This window comes from Astatotilapia calliptera, chromosome 6 (assembly GCF_900246225.1).
Source record: "Astatotilapia calliptera chromosome 6, fAstCal1.2, whole genome shotgun sequence".
Taxonomy (NCBI): domain Eukaryota; kingdom Metazoa; phylum Chordata; class Actinopteri; order Cichliformes; family Cichlidae; genus Astatotilapia; species Astatotilapia calliptera.
Window position 1 is genome coordinate 40564816 of NC_039307.1, and position 15161 is coordinate 40579976.

Sequence of the window (15161 nt, forward strand, 5' to 3'; positions counted from 1 at the left end):
TTAATATTTCATGTGAATATTGGTGATGACAGCTTCAAGACACCTTCTATATGGAGAAACTAATTGCATGCATGCTCAAGTGGGACTTTGGCCCATTCTTCTACACAGTTTTCAATTCCTGAAGGTTCAGTGTGTCCCTTCTATGAAGTCTGAACCTTAGGTTCCCAGATTCTCTAGGTTTTAAATTGGATTCAGGTCAGTTGATTGGCTGGGCCATTCAAGGAGCTTTATTTTATTTCCCTGAGTTGGCTGTGTGTTTGGGATCACTGTCTTGGTAAAAAAGCCCACACTCCTTTCATTTTCATCATCGTGGTACACTGAAGCAGATCGTTTGTCTCCGTACATTTTTCCATTCATCCTTCCTTCAATTATATGATGCGTGCCATTGCTGCTGAAAGATTGCCTCATCGCCAAACTTCACTGTTGGTATGGTGTTTTGGGGGTGATGTGGACTATGGCATCCAAAGAGTTAAATTTTCTCCCAGTATTTAACAAGCTTGTCTAAATGTTCTTCAACATGCTTTTTCCTTCAGCTATGTGTGATGAGCGTGCATACAGGTCATGGTTAAGTGGATTACTTGTGTTTTCTTTGAAACTATTGCACCTGCTGGTCCTAAGCCTTTCTGTAGCTCTGCACATGTCGGCCCCTCGGACAACTCTCAGTAATTCTTTTCACTCTGTCTGAAATCCTGAGGGCAGCAGCTGGTCGAGGCCAGTTTATGGGGAGCTGATGTTCTGGTCTCCAGCAGTTTAGAAATTCTTCTGTAAGCGATGCCATCAGTATGTTTGCAACAATAAGGCTGTGAAGTATGATTGTTTCTTGTGTGACACTTTGGTAATGACACACCTTTTTATAGGCTATCAGTTGGGACTGAACCCGCTGATATGTGCACTGAGTGTTGCTTTCTGATTACTGATCGGGTTCAGCTGGCGCTCCCTGTTTGCAGCTCCCTTTCTTCATGTGTTCAGTACTGTGTCCCTGTGTCATTTCATCATTTATGGAAATCTATGGTTTGATTTCTTTGCATGTGTGGTTGGGATTCTTACAGACATCTGGGCCCTATTTCAGGAAGCCGGTTTAGTGCAAACTCTGAGTAAGTATACCCTGAGTTAACGAAAACCCTGAGTTTTCGGTTTCACAAAGCGAGTTTAGATTAATTCTGAGTGAGTTACTATGACGACACACTCCGTGAAGCTAACCTGCCCCCTAGCAGGTTTACTTCAACTAACCCTGACCTTCTCCGCCTCTTTGTCGGAAACCTGACTGTAGGAAGTGTCAGACATGGCGTGTCCCTTCCTTGAAGAGCCAGTAGATGTTGAAGCCCAAATTCTCTGCAGAGCTCTCCGCTGGGAGAGAGTGATTAGAGCGCGTTCGGACATTTTATCATTTCCTGATGATTTTCTGTGTGAACGTTACCGTTTTTCAGCACAATCTATAATTTATTTGAATAACATCCTCAGGCCTAATATTGCTCATGTGACACATCGCGGACATTCTCTCAGTTCTGTACATATTATTTGTATCGCACTTCGGTTTTTTGCAAACGGGAGCTTTCTGTATAATATTGGTGACGCTGAGCACGTTTCCAAGGCTACCGTCTGTCGGGCAGTCAGGAATGTTACAGTTGCACTGAAACGTCTCCTGCACTCGTTTGTGGTGTTCCCCGGTCATAGACCCACAAGATTTGTCAAAGAGGGATTCCACAAAATTGCAGGTATGGTAATAGCAGGATGAACAAAACTTAATTCATGATGTGGTGATATTTGAACTACTACTTAAATTTTACATTTATTCCCACGGTTCCCAGGCGTGATTGGCTGTATAGATGGCACTCACATTCCAATCATTGCTCCTTCAGTAAATGAAGGAGACTATGTGAACAGGAAGTCTTTCCACAGCATTAATGTACAGGTACATAGTTCCCTGTAGCATTTCAAACTAACAAATTATTTCATTATAGTAATGGATGCTAATTTGTGTTCTCTGCACTGTGAAGATCATATGTGATGCTGCCAACATTATCACAAATGTGGAAGCCAACTGCTCAGCCTCTGTGAGTGGTGGTGGTGGAGGACCCCCACCTGTTTTTCGGGCCTCCGCTTTTTTCTGTTGGCTATAACGGGTCGCATTTGAGCATACAGAGTAAGCAAATATGTACTTGTAATGTGCTCAGATAATTTCAATAAGCTTACAGAGGGGAAATTAATGTAGCCTCTAACTGCAATTGATTTACATCGGACAAACAGACCAAGCACTATGGCTCACAATACAATTACACCTTACCTGTTTGGACTATATTTTTATATTTCATTTTTACTTGCTGCCAGGAACGTTTGGGGCCTGTTGGGTTGCACCTGCGCTCACATCACATCACAAAATAAAATGTAAAAAATAAAATAAAATATAATAAAATAACGTGTTAAATGGGTGGAAATCCCTAGATCAATGTTTAAATTAACACTCACGCATTGACTCTGTCGGCTATGTTTTGCCATGCATGCTCCCTTTCTTTTGCAGCTGAGGCTGTGTTACTTTTTTCCGCACAATTTGCATGTTATCGGCATATGCTGCCATCAGAATTTCGGCCTCAAGCGCTGTAAAATACATTGACCGCGCCTTCTTTCCCTCCGTCTCCATGGTGACTTGCTTAATCTGTGCTCCACTAATCAGGGCTTTATGTATCCTCGTGCGCGCGCTTAACTCGGGGTTAACGCAACTCCACGTTGACTGAACTAATTGTTATCAGCCTTTCTGAAACCAAATATTCCGAGTTGGACAGTTCGGGGTTACTCAACCCTGAGTATCGTTTTTCACTCTGAGTTTTCTAAACCGGCTTCCTGAAATAGGGCCCTGGTGAGAATTTTGTGTCAATAGAAATATATTTAATATATTTAAATAAATAAATATATTTATTTAGAAAATGTGTTATTTTTTATTTTCTGCATATACCATGCAAAATTATTATTGAAGTGTTAGCTAAAATTTCATCTTTAAACTTTTGAAATCTCATGCTTTTATTTTGGCACACACACTTCATTGCTTAATAGAATCAAGATACCTTGCACACATTTTCTTTAGCTTAGCAGATGTTTCCACAGGATAATGCTTTATGTAACAAAATAAGATAAATATCTATATATGAACAACTCTGTCATTATGATTACTGATTTGAACAGTAGAAAAGGGTTAAATCCAGAAGAGAAACTGAATTATCATCTGTTGTTTAAGCCTTGTGTGGTGTTCATATTTTTGTTACTCAGCCAGTGTTCATGGGTCTGGTGGACCCGCTAGAGTTTTGGCTTTCCAAATTAACACTATCAAACAATTTTATGTTAAATTACTCAACAGATGTTTACTTCATCCCAATTACAAACCATATGAACAGCAAACATGGTTAATTTTTTCCCTTTACCTTTGTTAGATCACATTTATGAATTAATGTGCTTCTCGTTTTTTGTTTTTTTTATAAAATGTTATAAAAAAATAAATCCATTATAATCAAGTGGAGTGAGTGTAAAGACACAACACATTTACACGTGAAGCAATATGTTTCACAACTAAATGGGATCAGCTGCTCATCAATGGTGACATTAGGCCCAGGTTTGTAAAACAGGGGGAGGTGGTGCACACACTTATCCCACACTGTCCTGATGGCAGCTAGCTTGTCTCTCTGCCGTCGAGCTGGTCTGTCGTCTCGGTTATCAAAACGGATAATCCTGGAAATTTTGTGGAAGTTTTCCAGAGACACTGATGCACGGATAGGTTCTTGCCGGTTTCTGCATCCCACAGGGATTCTGTCGATTCCCCTTTGGACCTGAAAACTCCTGCAAGGATAAAAACCCCAAAGTAGGTCTTTGGGGTTCTTAGATGAATTTGGTCTCCTTCCACCTCTCTCCAAAAAAAACACCTTCCTTCTAGATTACTGCAATCCAGAATAATTTTCTGGATGGAATCTGGGATGAAAAGCTCAAATGAAGACTTGATGTCCTGCACATGAGTAACTGCCAGCCGTGTTGGCCCTGGCTTATCACAGTAACAGCTCTGCAGGGTGGCTCATTTCTTGGGCAAGAAGACCATTCAATTTCACCATTTATTGACATCCATATTTCTTCACTTGCTGTCTGGTGGGCTTGTTCTGGTCCTGGAGCTGGCTGCAGATGGGGTACTCGTCTTCGTTTTGTTACTAAATGGTGCTCAACCTCATCCTCTTCTTCAAAGTCACTGTCAGACTCTGAATTTTCAGAAATGTGAAATATTCTGAAACCTCTTTGTCAACATCATCATCCGAAGCTCCTCTCTCTTCCAAAATCAATTGGATGGCCCTCGCAGCAGATAATCTTTTGCCATCTTTATCAGTTGTGATAAAGAACCACACTGGCAAAGTCTTATTTATAGTATTATGCCCCTAATTTGCAGGTGGGACAGGGTATGAGAAAATAAAATTTGGATCCCTCAAGAAAGAGGGTAAAATGTGCGGGAATGTCAGAGCAGACGGTGTTGATAGTTGAATTTTCAACAATGTTGCAACTTTGTGCGGAGCAGGAGGGGAAGAAAACACTATCAGCAGCACCAGAAAGGAGGAAGACAGAGTGTGGGAACACAGGACCTGCACTTTCAACACTTTTATTAGGCCTGGGTCCAGTGGACCCGAACACCTTGTATGTAATGTAAATGCGTGGGGGGAGGTACAGTATGAGGTCATTGAAAATTAGTTTGGATTTATGTTCCTCACAGAAAATAAGCCAAAGCCAATGAATTTCAGGTTGAAAAAATAATAAATTGTTTAATTTTTCTTTTGAGAAAAACTGAAAACGGGTCTCACAGACCCGAACACCATACAAGGGTTAAAATGTTGTGCAGGCTTGGCTACAGCTGCAGGTGGCGCTGTGACTCCAGGAAGCAGATTGTGAGGAAGCCTCCAGGTTCTGAAGTAACTCTGAGAGGAAGGGGCCTCTAGAATGTAGTCAACAAAAGCAGATGTTTCCATGTGAAAGTTTGTTAAAGCACAGAGTTTAAAATGCAGATACATGTATTTCAACTTAGGTTTAGAAAAAGATCATCTAGGTTTGAGTTCAAATGTAACAGCTGCTAAAAAATTTATATGAGTCATATATACATACACACACACACACACACACACACACACACATATATACAGTATATATACAGTATATATACAGTATATATACATATATGTATATATGTGTATATGTATGTAAATATATATATATATATATATATATATATATATATATATATATATATATATATATATATAAAATTTCCCACTCGCCCCTGTGGTCAGTCAATTGAGAAGGGTCTGGCTGCAGCCACTGGGGAGCGCCATATTGGGACCTCCACACTAGCTGGAAACCGGAAGTGTCTTGTAAATTATGTTTTTGTAAAGAATTTTCTCTTACATGCTAACTGTAACGTGTTATTTCTGCTAAAACCTGAACTTAAATGTGTATATGGTGTTTATCTATTTATCTCCAAGCCAGAATCGCAGGAATGCTCCACGTGTTGGCCCCTTCACTGCCCTCTGTGCCCCACTTTCAGCCCTACTGTCAGGGCAAAGATTGAGGAGCATATAAATGGACACATTAAAAATGCTTTGCCTTCAAAGGTATGTTGGTACCTCATAGTTAAAGTTATAAATATGCACTTCATTTCAGCACCTCTGCAGTCTCTTTGTTGACTTAAATGTTGCTTTTCACATTGTACAGTTCAGTTCATTCATCAGCATGAGAAAAAAGTGTTTTCATTAAATGTTTTTTCCTGTTCACCACATTTCCTGACAGCTCTTGTGATCCACACCATTTTGCTTTCAATATTGAGGATGGCTTGGATATTTTTGTTAATATATACAATCTGATTGTTAGATAAATTGATTGCATTCTATACAACTGCATTTAAATTACATGTTCTTACAGACAAAATGATATGCCGGTGCACTTTCACTGCCCTGTCTGCAACAGTCATACAGCGTGGGGATATGGCAAAGCAATTATTGTCATGTCAGCGTTTAGGACTGCTCCCCACTGAACTCTCCGTGGAGCCCCATCTCCCTCTCCATGTCTTGTCTCCAGCATCTAATTTATTTTCTGAATCTTCAGTAGAACATTCATGTGCTCCTCCCTCTGTGCTAAATGAAACTGCGGCTTGTGGAAAGTCCATGAAAATGAAACGCCCTCACTGTGGTCTTACTCTTCTTACAAAAAAAAAAAACTTCAAGGCTGACATGATGAGGAGGCATTCAAACAGGTCAATAGATGTTTGCCTGGCCTGTCATCTGCCGTGTTTTTGTGTAGAGGGACTTCTTCCTCTTTGTTTTTCAGTTTGCAGAGGACATGGAGCTCTTTTTAAATGTGCTGACGAGCAGAGACTACGGGTCAATGTGATGTTTGACACTTAATGGACAGATGAAGGCACTGGCTGTTTGTTTGTGGTTTTTATGTGTTGTTTGGTTTTCAGAATTCAGAATTCCAGTTAAAATTATTATAAAATGTTGTTCACTTGTTTCCATACTTATCGTAAAACATTTAAGTGTAGATGTAACATCATTGTTTATACTTCAGAGTACTTCATTTTTGGCAACGGACAAGCTGAGAGAGAGTTTTATATTTCTTGCTGTCCTTGAACAAAAATAATAGTGCATGATAATCAATGTTGATGTTAATCAATTAGATGCCCCAGACTCTACTATTAATAATACAGTGGTCCCTCGTTTATCGCTGGTGTTACGTTCTAAAAATAACCCGCGGTAGGTGAAATCTGCGATGTAGTAAACTTCATTTTTTACAATTATTGTAGCTGTTTTAAGACTGCAAAACCCCTCACTACATGCTTTATACACTTTCCTCAGACAAACACGAACATTTTCACACTTTTTTCCTTGTGCTTAAACACTCTTAAAGTTCAAACCTTCGTAGAAACATAAGTCCGTTATAAAATGAAACCGTGCAAAACATTGCCGCAAAACAAACGGCATTGTTGTGTTTGTTGGGGAGAAAACTTACAAACACACAGTGCAGCACTTCAGAGTTACACTGCTAGCGATTGTAGATTTATATAAATTCGACAAACTAAACTCATTATGTACTGTACAGCAGCGGTCTCCAACCTTTTTTGCACCATGGACCAGTTTAATGTCAGAAAATATTTTCACGGACCAGCCTTCATGGTGTCGCGGTTAATACAACAAAATAAAATGATACAAACAAAGACAAAAACTGTGGTATTTTGTAAATATAATAATAAATGTGAATTCACTGTGTGATTGTGTAACTTTATTTGCAGCGTCCTCCTGAAATGCACCAACAACATTGAGAGTAACATCCTCCTCTCTGCTTCTTGATGCTCTCTGGTTGCTATGGTAACGCGTAAATAGTTCTTTCAAAATATAACACACGGCTATAACACGGGAAAAGACCCAGGGAACCCGACTTAATGATTAAAAACCCTGAAAACCATACACTTCACACCCGAGCCTCAACTCTCGCGGCCCGGTACCAAACAGGCCGGGTGTTGGGGACTGCTGCCGTGCAGAAGACACGGCACTAGATTGATTGACAATGGTCTACAGCATAGGTGTCAAGCTCTGGCCAAATTTGGCCCGCAGCCTAATTACATTTGGCCCGCAAAGCCATACCAAATTACTATTAGAGCTGGCCTACTGGTATTATACAGCTAATATATATATTGTTTAGTATTAAGCTTTGCTTGTTCAATATTCAGTTTTTCAGCAAAACGTGTTTGAGTCCATAAGAAAAGATTCATTCTTATATCTGGAGGAATAAATATGTTTCAATAAATATTAACGTTAGCCCGCGACTTTGTTCCAGTTTTAAATTTTGGCCTACTGTGTATTTGAGTTTGACACCCCTGCTCTACAGTAATCAGAACGCACAAAACAATTTGCTGTTAAAAAAAGAAAAGGGTGTTTGAAGGATTAAAAATGTAAAAAGTAATGACTATTTTATATTTGTGAAAAAGCTTTATGCAGAAAAAGTAGCAAAGAAACAAAAACATAACACATAGACACTTTTGGCCACGAAAAAGTTAGAGGGATGGGGATTCTTTTTAATGAACCCAGATTGTTAAAAAATCAAATCAAATCAAATCACTTTTATTGTCACATCACATGTGCAGGTACATTGGTACAGCACATGTGAGTGAAATTCTTGTGTGCGAGCTTCACAAGCAACAGAGTTGTGCAAAATACAATAACGTAAACAAGCAAAATATAAGAATGGCTACATCTGAAACTAATAAATATATGTACAATATATAATAGTATATGCATTTCTGGATGTAAAAACACGTAAAATCAAATTTATTTATCAGCAGCATCAATAGTAACAAAAATACAATTTAGTTTTTGCTATCAAAGTCGATTTAACTGAAGTTATGTGTTTCCAGTTAGTGTGGAGATCGCAATATAGTGCTCCCCAGTGGCTGCAGCCAGATGCTTTTGGGTCAATCCTTCAAGCTCGGGTCCTCTACCAGAGGCCTGGGAGCTTGAGGGTCCTGCAGTATCTTAGCTGTTCCCAGGACTGCGCTCTTCTGGACAGAGATCTCCGCTGTTGTTCCCGGGATCTGCTGGAGCCACTCGCCTAGCTTGGGAGTCATCGCACCTAGTGCTCCGATTATCACTGGGACCACCGTCACCTTCACCCTCCACATCTTCTCGAGCTCTTCTCTGAGCCCTTGGTATTTCTCGAGCTTCTCATGTTCCTTCTTCTTGATGTTGCTGTCATTCGGAACCGCTACATCGATCACTACGGCCGTCTTCTTCTGTTTGTCTACCACCACTATGTCCGGTTGGTTAGCCACCACCATTTTGTCTGTCTGTATCTGGAAGTCCCACAGGATCTTAGCTCGGTCATTCTCCACCACCCTTGGGGGCATCTCCCATTTTGACCTCGGGACTTCCAGGTTCCTGTACACTATGCCGGCCACTTGGTTATGGCGTTCCATGTATGCCCTGCCTGCTAACATCTTGCACCCTGCTGTTATGTGCTGGATTGTCTCTGGAGCATCTTTACACAGCCTGCACCTGGGGTCTTGCCTGGTGTGATAGACCCCAGCCTCTATGAATCTTGTGCTTAGTGCTTGTTCCTGTGCTGCCATGATTAGTGCCTCTGTGCTGTCTTTCAGTCCGGCTTTGTCCAGCCACTGGTAGGATTTCTGGATATCAGCCACCTCCTCTATCTGCCGGTGGTACATACCGTGCAGGGCCCTGTCCTTCCATGATGGTTCCTCGTCTCCCTCCTCTTTCTTGGGTTTCTGCTGCCTGAGGTATTCACTGAGCACTCGGTCAGTTGGGGCCATCTTCCCAATGTATTCTTGGATGTTCGTTGTCTCATCCTGGACTGTGGTGCTGACACTCACCAGTCCCCGGCCCCCTTCCTTCCGCTTAGCGTACAGCCTCAGGGTGCTGGACTTGGGGTGAAACCCTCCATGCATGGTAAGGAGCTTACTTGTCTTGATGTCAGTGGCTTCTATCTCCTCCTTCTTTCATCTTAGAATAGAATAGAATTCAATAGAATAGAATTCAACTTTATTGTCATTGCACATGCACAGGTACAGGGCAACAAAATGCAGTTTGCATCCATCCAGAAGTGCTTTAGTGATTGTTAGATTATAATATTATTTTATGCCATGTTATACCCCTAATTAAAGATTGTGAATTATTATGTAGTTTTAGTTTGCATTATTCTCCTGAATTAGAAGAAGCTGATAACTATTGCATTAGTTAAACTGATTTGCATTACATTAAACTGCTGACTTGTTGTGAATGAATGATATTGTTTTATGATGCATTATACTGCTGAGTTATAAGAAATCTAATTTGTCTGAGTAGAAGAGAACAGAGTGTGCTGGAGTTTTCTGCCCCATTTCAGCAGGAGCAGATAAACAGGGAGCCAAGGTCGTAGCTTAGGCGCTGTGTGAGAGAGAGCATGTGAATGTTTAGGCTTTGTATGATAAGGTGGAGGCACCAGAGGCTATAAAAGTTTGAGCAATGCTCCACCATTTTGAGATTTTGAGGCTGTCTGCATCAGTGTCCATCTCCCACGCGTGTGATCATTAAAATCATCGTTTGACTCAACCCGGCCGGACCAGTGTTGTTATTGTGGTTTTTCTCTTGTTTCCATCCCCAATATTTTGAACCTTAACAGCTTGGGGGCTCGTCCTGTGGTATTGGGGTGGAATTTAAAAGTTTGGACGGTCCGAGGTTGTCGAACGGACAGGCACGAGCCAGTGGTCTGATGTGAGTGGACAAAAGCCGGCTTATCTAAAGGTAAGGCACTACCTGTTGAATTATTTCCAAAGTGTGCCAAATTGGATATGACTAAATTAAAGTCTACTCACTGAAATTACTGGTAGAGTGTCTGTTTTGATTTTGATGAGAATCACCGTGTGTTATGCAGTTAAAGTTGCTTAACAATGTTTAATGAAGTTGAAGAAATATGAAACTGTTCTGGAGGTAACAGATATAATGTTGGGTTTGAGTCCCTGGATATTGAGCTGAAGGCTCAGGTAGTTTGGTAGGGAAATTAGGACAGAAACTGTTCTAGAGGAAACAGAGACTGTTTAATAGTTTTATAAATTAGGTCAGAAACTGTTCTGGAGGTAACAGAGACTGTTTAATTGGTCGTAAAAAAGTTATCTTTCTTCGGTGAGACCCGTTATGGTAAAATTTCTCAAAATTGGTTAGGTGAAAATTGTTATAGGACGGCACTGGAAGATGCTAAGAAGCACATAGCCCGGGGGTTACGCCCCCTCCTGGTCGTGGACGCGCGGCTTTGACCTGTCGTCGAACAGGGTTAGTTCAGTTTGGCTTATCTGTGGGGTACAGGGCATCCTGAAATAAGCTAGGAGTTACCGAGTCTCCTCATCGTTTAAAACGGTGTCATGTGCTTGTTTGGACAAAGTTAAATTGAGTTAGGGATTTTAGAAATCAGGCCATAGGCTGTTCTGGAGGAAACAGATACTGGTTAATTGATTACAAAAAAGTGAAGCTTTCTTCGGTTGGACCCGTTAACTTAAATTTGTCGAAATTTGTTAGGTGCTGAATCTGTCAGGCCTGTCAGTGATTGTAAATATAAGACGTCTTTGTAATATAAAATAAAAGAGTTTTGTCTGAGCTTTGTGTGACCCTGTGTGTGACGACAGCGCACTGCAGCGCTGCGAGCTATTTTTAGACTGTGTGTGAACATGCAAATGAGCTGTGACGCGCACAGAGGACTTTTGTTGCTGTTTAGCGTGTTTTTGAGTTTTATAATTTTGATTTGCAAACAATGATACATGCCTGTAATTAAAACGCTGATTTTGCTGATTATGATACTACAAATAAGGTTTTGAATGACTAGGGTGTGAATGATGTTGGGTTTTAAAGCTGAAACTCAGAGAGGAGTGTGTTGGGAGACTGGCATGTAGTCTGCAGTGCAAAGGTGGGCGTCTTGCCTGCTAGTCTATTTAACAGTGATGAAAATGATATTAAATAAATCTCTCAGTGTGTTGATACAGGTGGCTATGGGGCTGGACCAACTGCCCCCACAAGCACAGCGGCCGAAGCAAATTATAGTAATGGAAACCAAACTCAGCAAGAATCAGCAGCTGTGGAAAAGACAGCAGCTAGCAGAGAATTAAAGGAGAAATTAAGAGAAGTTTTAACACATAAAATTGCGGCCAACAGACTTGTGGAGGTTGGGAAGGCGCCTGGAGCATCACAACAAAAAGGTGAAATAAAAACACACACAAGCAGAGAAATGTGAGAGAGAGGCACGTGCTAGAGAAATGCCTCGTTTGAGAAAAAACGTTAAATTAGCCCATGTACAAACGCACATACACGCAATGAAGAAACAGCTTACACCCATAAACACGTGAAGATTTTCCAGCAAGTTTAAAGCAGTGAAACTTAACATACATCCGCCGTTAAATAATAAAGTTTATCCACTACTAACAAATAAACCCTCTGGGTTGCAGGACAACAACTTAACTTCAAAAAAAAAAAAAAAAAAAAAAAAAATCACAACCAGTGATAACACGACAAATTTAGTGGTTAATAAAAGTCAAATTGTGACATGTTTTCTTCTGATTGATTAATACAAGTGATTACTGAATGAAAGAAAATTCCATTTTTGTGCTTTAAACATGATCTTAAGAATTTTAACATGTACCTGTGTTGTCCTGTCAGCTTAGTGGGCCATGAGTGGATTATATGGTGAGAAAAAACAAAAAAAGGGGGAGAGAAGGCTGACACAGGGCCTGGTCCCGTTGTTTTTCCCCTCTCTGAATAACACAGCCAATACAACATGATTTTCCTGTTCGTTTGTTTTTGTTTTTGTTTTGTTTTGTTTTTTCTCTTTATGCTTGATTACAGGCTGCTTTGTCGGCCCGGAAAAGCCGAGGCTGACCCTGGACTCCTGCTCTCCCCTCTACCATCGTTGCTCTCTCCTTTACCATCTTCGATGTGACTCTGACCAAATGCTAAAGCAGCTGGACCCACAACAACTTGAAACTGTCAACAGTGCTGCAGGAAAACGATCTCAGGCAGCAGAGACGGAGAGAGCTAAATCCAAGGCCCGTTTCACTACACGGGGAGATTTCCGTCAGCGTCTTTTCTTTCTGAGAAGACTGAGAAAGGCCCGGCTCCCACCACCGATTCTGACCACCTTATATAAAGGAATTATTGAGAGCGTCCTGAGCAGCTATATCACTGTCTGGTTCGGGAACAGCACCATGCCGGACAGACAAGCTCTACAGAGGGTTGTGCAATCAGCTGAGCGCACCATCCGCTCCGAGCACCCTGACCTGCACTCAATCTACAGCAGGCGGTGCTGGACCAAGGCCAGGAAGATCGTGAAGGACCTCAGCCATCCCAACAACAGACTGTTCTCTCTGTTGCTGTGTACGTGACAAATAAACATCTGGATTTGGAAAACGAGGCACTCGCAAAGCCACCAGCATTGTGCCTGATCGGACACACCCCTCTCACACACTCTTTACATTCTTGCCATATGGAAAAAGACAGCGTCAGCTGACAGAGCTGTGACGAGACGCCCATTAAGCCCAGATGAAAAGAGAGGCCGAGCAAAACCATGCTGACCTTAACCACTCTGCATTAAAACTGTGCAGGACAGTGACGGACCAACAATGACCATCGGGCAGCAAGAAGGGCGTGCTAGAGACAGGAGGAGTAACTGAGGTCAGAAGGTACCTCAGAATGGACAAAAGCACCAGGAGAAAATAAGCTGAAGGCACAGGTGTCGGGGCTCGGCCAGGAGCTGACCTCTGAGAAGAGCCGAACAGCAGAGCCGTAGAAGGCCGTGGAGCAAGGCAAGGGAAACATCAATGGACTTCAATCTGATGTGTACGGAAAAGACTGAGGTTTATGTCCTCAGTGAGAGCTCAAGACATCAGAGCAGAAACTGAGCATGGCTCAAGAGGAGCTGGCTGATAATGGAACCCATCAGACTTGCAGTCCCAGACGCTGGACGTGAAGTCAGGCCGGAGCTTGCCGGGGCCAGATGAGCATCCCAGAAACGTCCTTGAGGCCTTTGTTAAGCTAACAGAACAAACACTGAGGTCTTCCACTGGTGAAGTTGCTGCTGCAGACTCTCATTTACACCCTCTGGATGTCAGCTGTTTCTACCTGCAACAAATGGACAGCAGCTGCAATTGTACAGGCATAGAAACGGACTCCTCATACATGTGATATCTGCGACTGAGGGGCGAGTGTCGTGGAGGTATTGACACGGTGAGGAGGAAGAGGATACGGTGTCTGGACTGGCAGATCCCAGCAGCTCAGACCCCCAGACTTCAGGAGGGATGGAGCACTGGGAGCTTCTGCAGGCTCAGGACCTCAGCAAGGAGATGAGAACAAAGCAGAACGAGCAGCAGTGACAGCAGCTGAACTTTGACCTGAACAAAATCTTGACTTGGCTGGGAGAAACAGAGGAAGAGCTGGAGCAGCAGCGTAGACTGGAGCTTGACACTGACATCCAGACGATTGAGCTGCGTATCAAAACCCTGAAGGAGCTACAGAAGCAAAAGGGTCAAGCTAAGGAGGAGTGGAATAAGGAGAAGATGCAGGACACTGGAGAAAAGCACTGCCTCAATTGGGGCCAGAACCAGTATGGACAGAACTTTAATCAGCATCACCAATGGACGCAAACAGACTGAAATGGAGGAGGGCAGGACCCAGGGCATGCTTCAGGCCGCGGTTTACTCAGAACACCAGAACAGGAAAGTGATGAACACAAACACACACACACACATACACATCTACATGCACTGACTCAGAATGAAGAGAAACATATACGAACATATGCACTCGTTGATTGAGTGAGAAATGACACACACACGTGCAAAAAATCAAAATGCTGATTCAATTCACTGAGAAGTGATCCACACACACGCTGATGCAATGAAGAATGCTTTACTAACAAATGCTGCACACAAACATCCGAATATGGAGTCGGTTACAACAATAAGAAGCCATTGATTGTTTATGGGTTAAATGCATTTCATGCCACACAGAGGGCATCTGTGTAGATTTAGGGGACAAGGTTTAAAGTAGTTTGGTTGTGAAAACAATGTCTGTGCGTGATGTCTGTTTATGGCTTAAGGCCTCCACTGAATTGTGTACTGTGCTTCACACAGCCTGATAAGGAGCAGTGGTACAGAGTGAAAATGATGAATGAACGGTGTGAGTTTTATTTCGGAGAAAATATGAAAAGGTTGTGTTGATTTAACTTAGTTGTTTGAGTTTCTGCCAAAGCAAAGCGTTTGTGTGTAACCAGTGTCCACTATTGAGTCAAGTAAATCCAACATGTTTTTGTTGGTGCAAAAAAAAAAAAGGAGTTATGGTAACTGTATGCCTACACAATATTGTGTGTGAAGTTCTGGTTGATTTTTGGGTTTTGTTTGACACTAGGTTGATTCTATCAGTGAGGTTTGGATTGTTCTCTTTCTCTAAGAGAGAGAAAGATGGTTTGAACTTTGGACATGTTTGCAATGGGCCCCAGTATCTGTTATTATATGAGTGTTTTATTGTTTACGTTTGTTTTTGCTTTTGTTACAGTGCACTGAGATAAGAACATCTGAGAGGTGTGACCCACCGGTGGTGATATTTTGGTATTTTGTGAGTTCC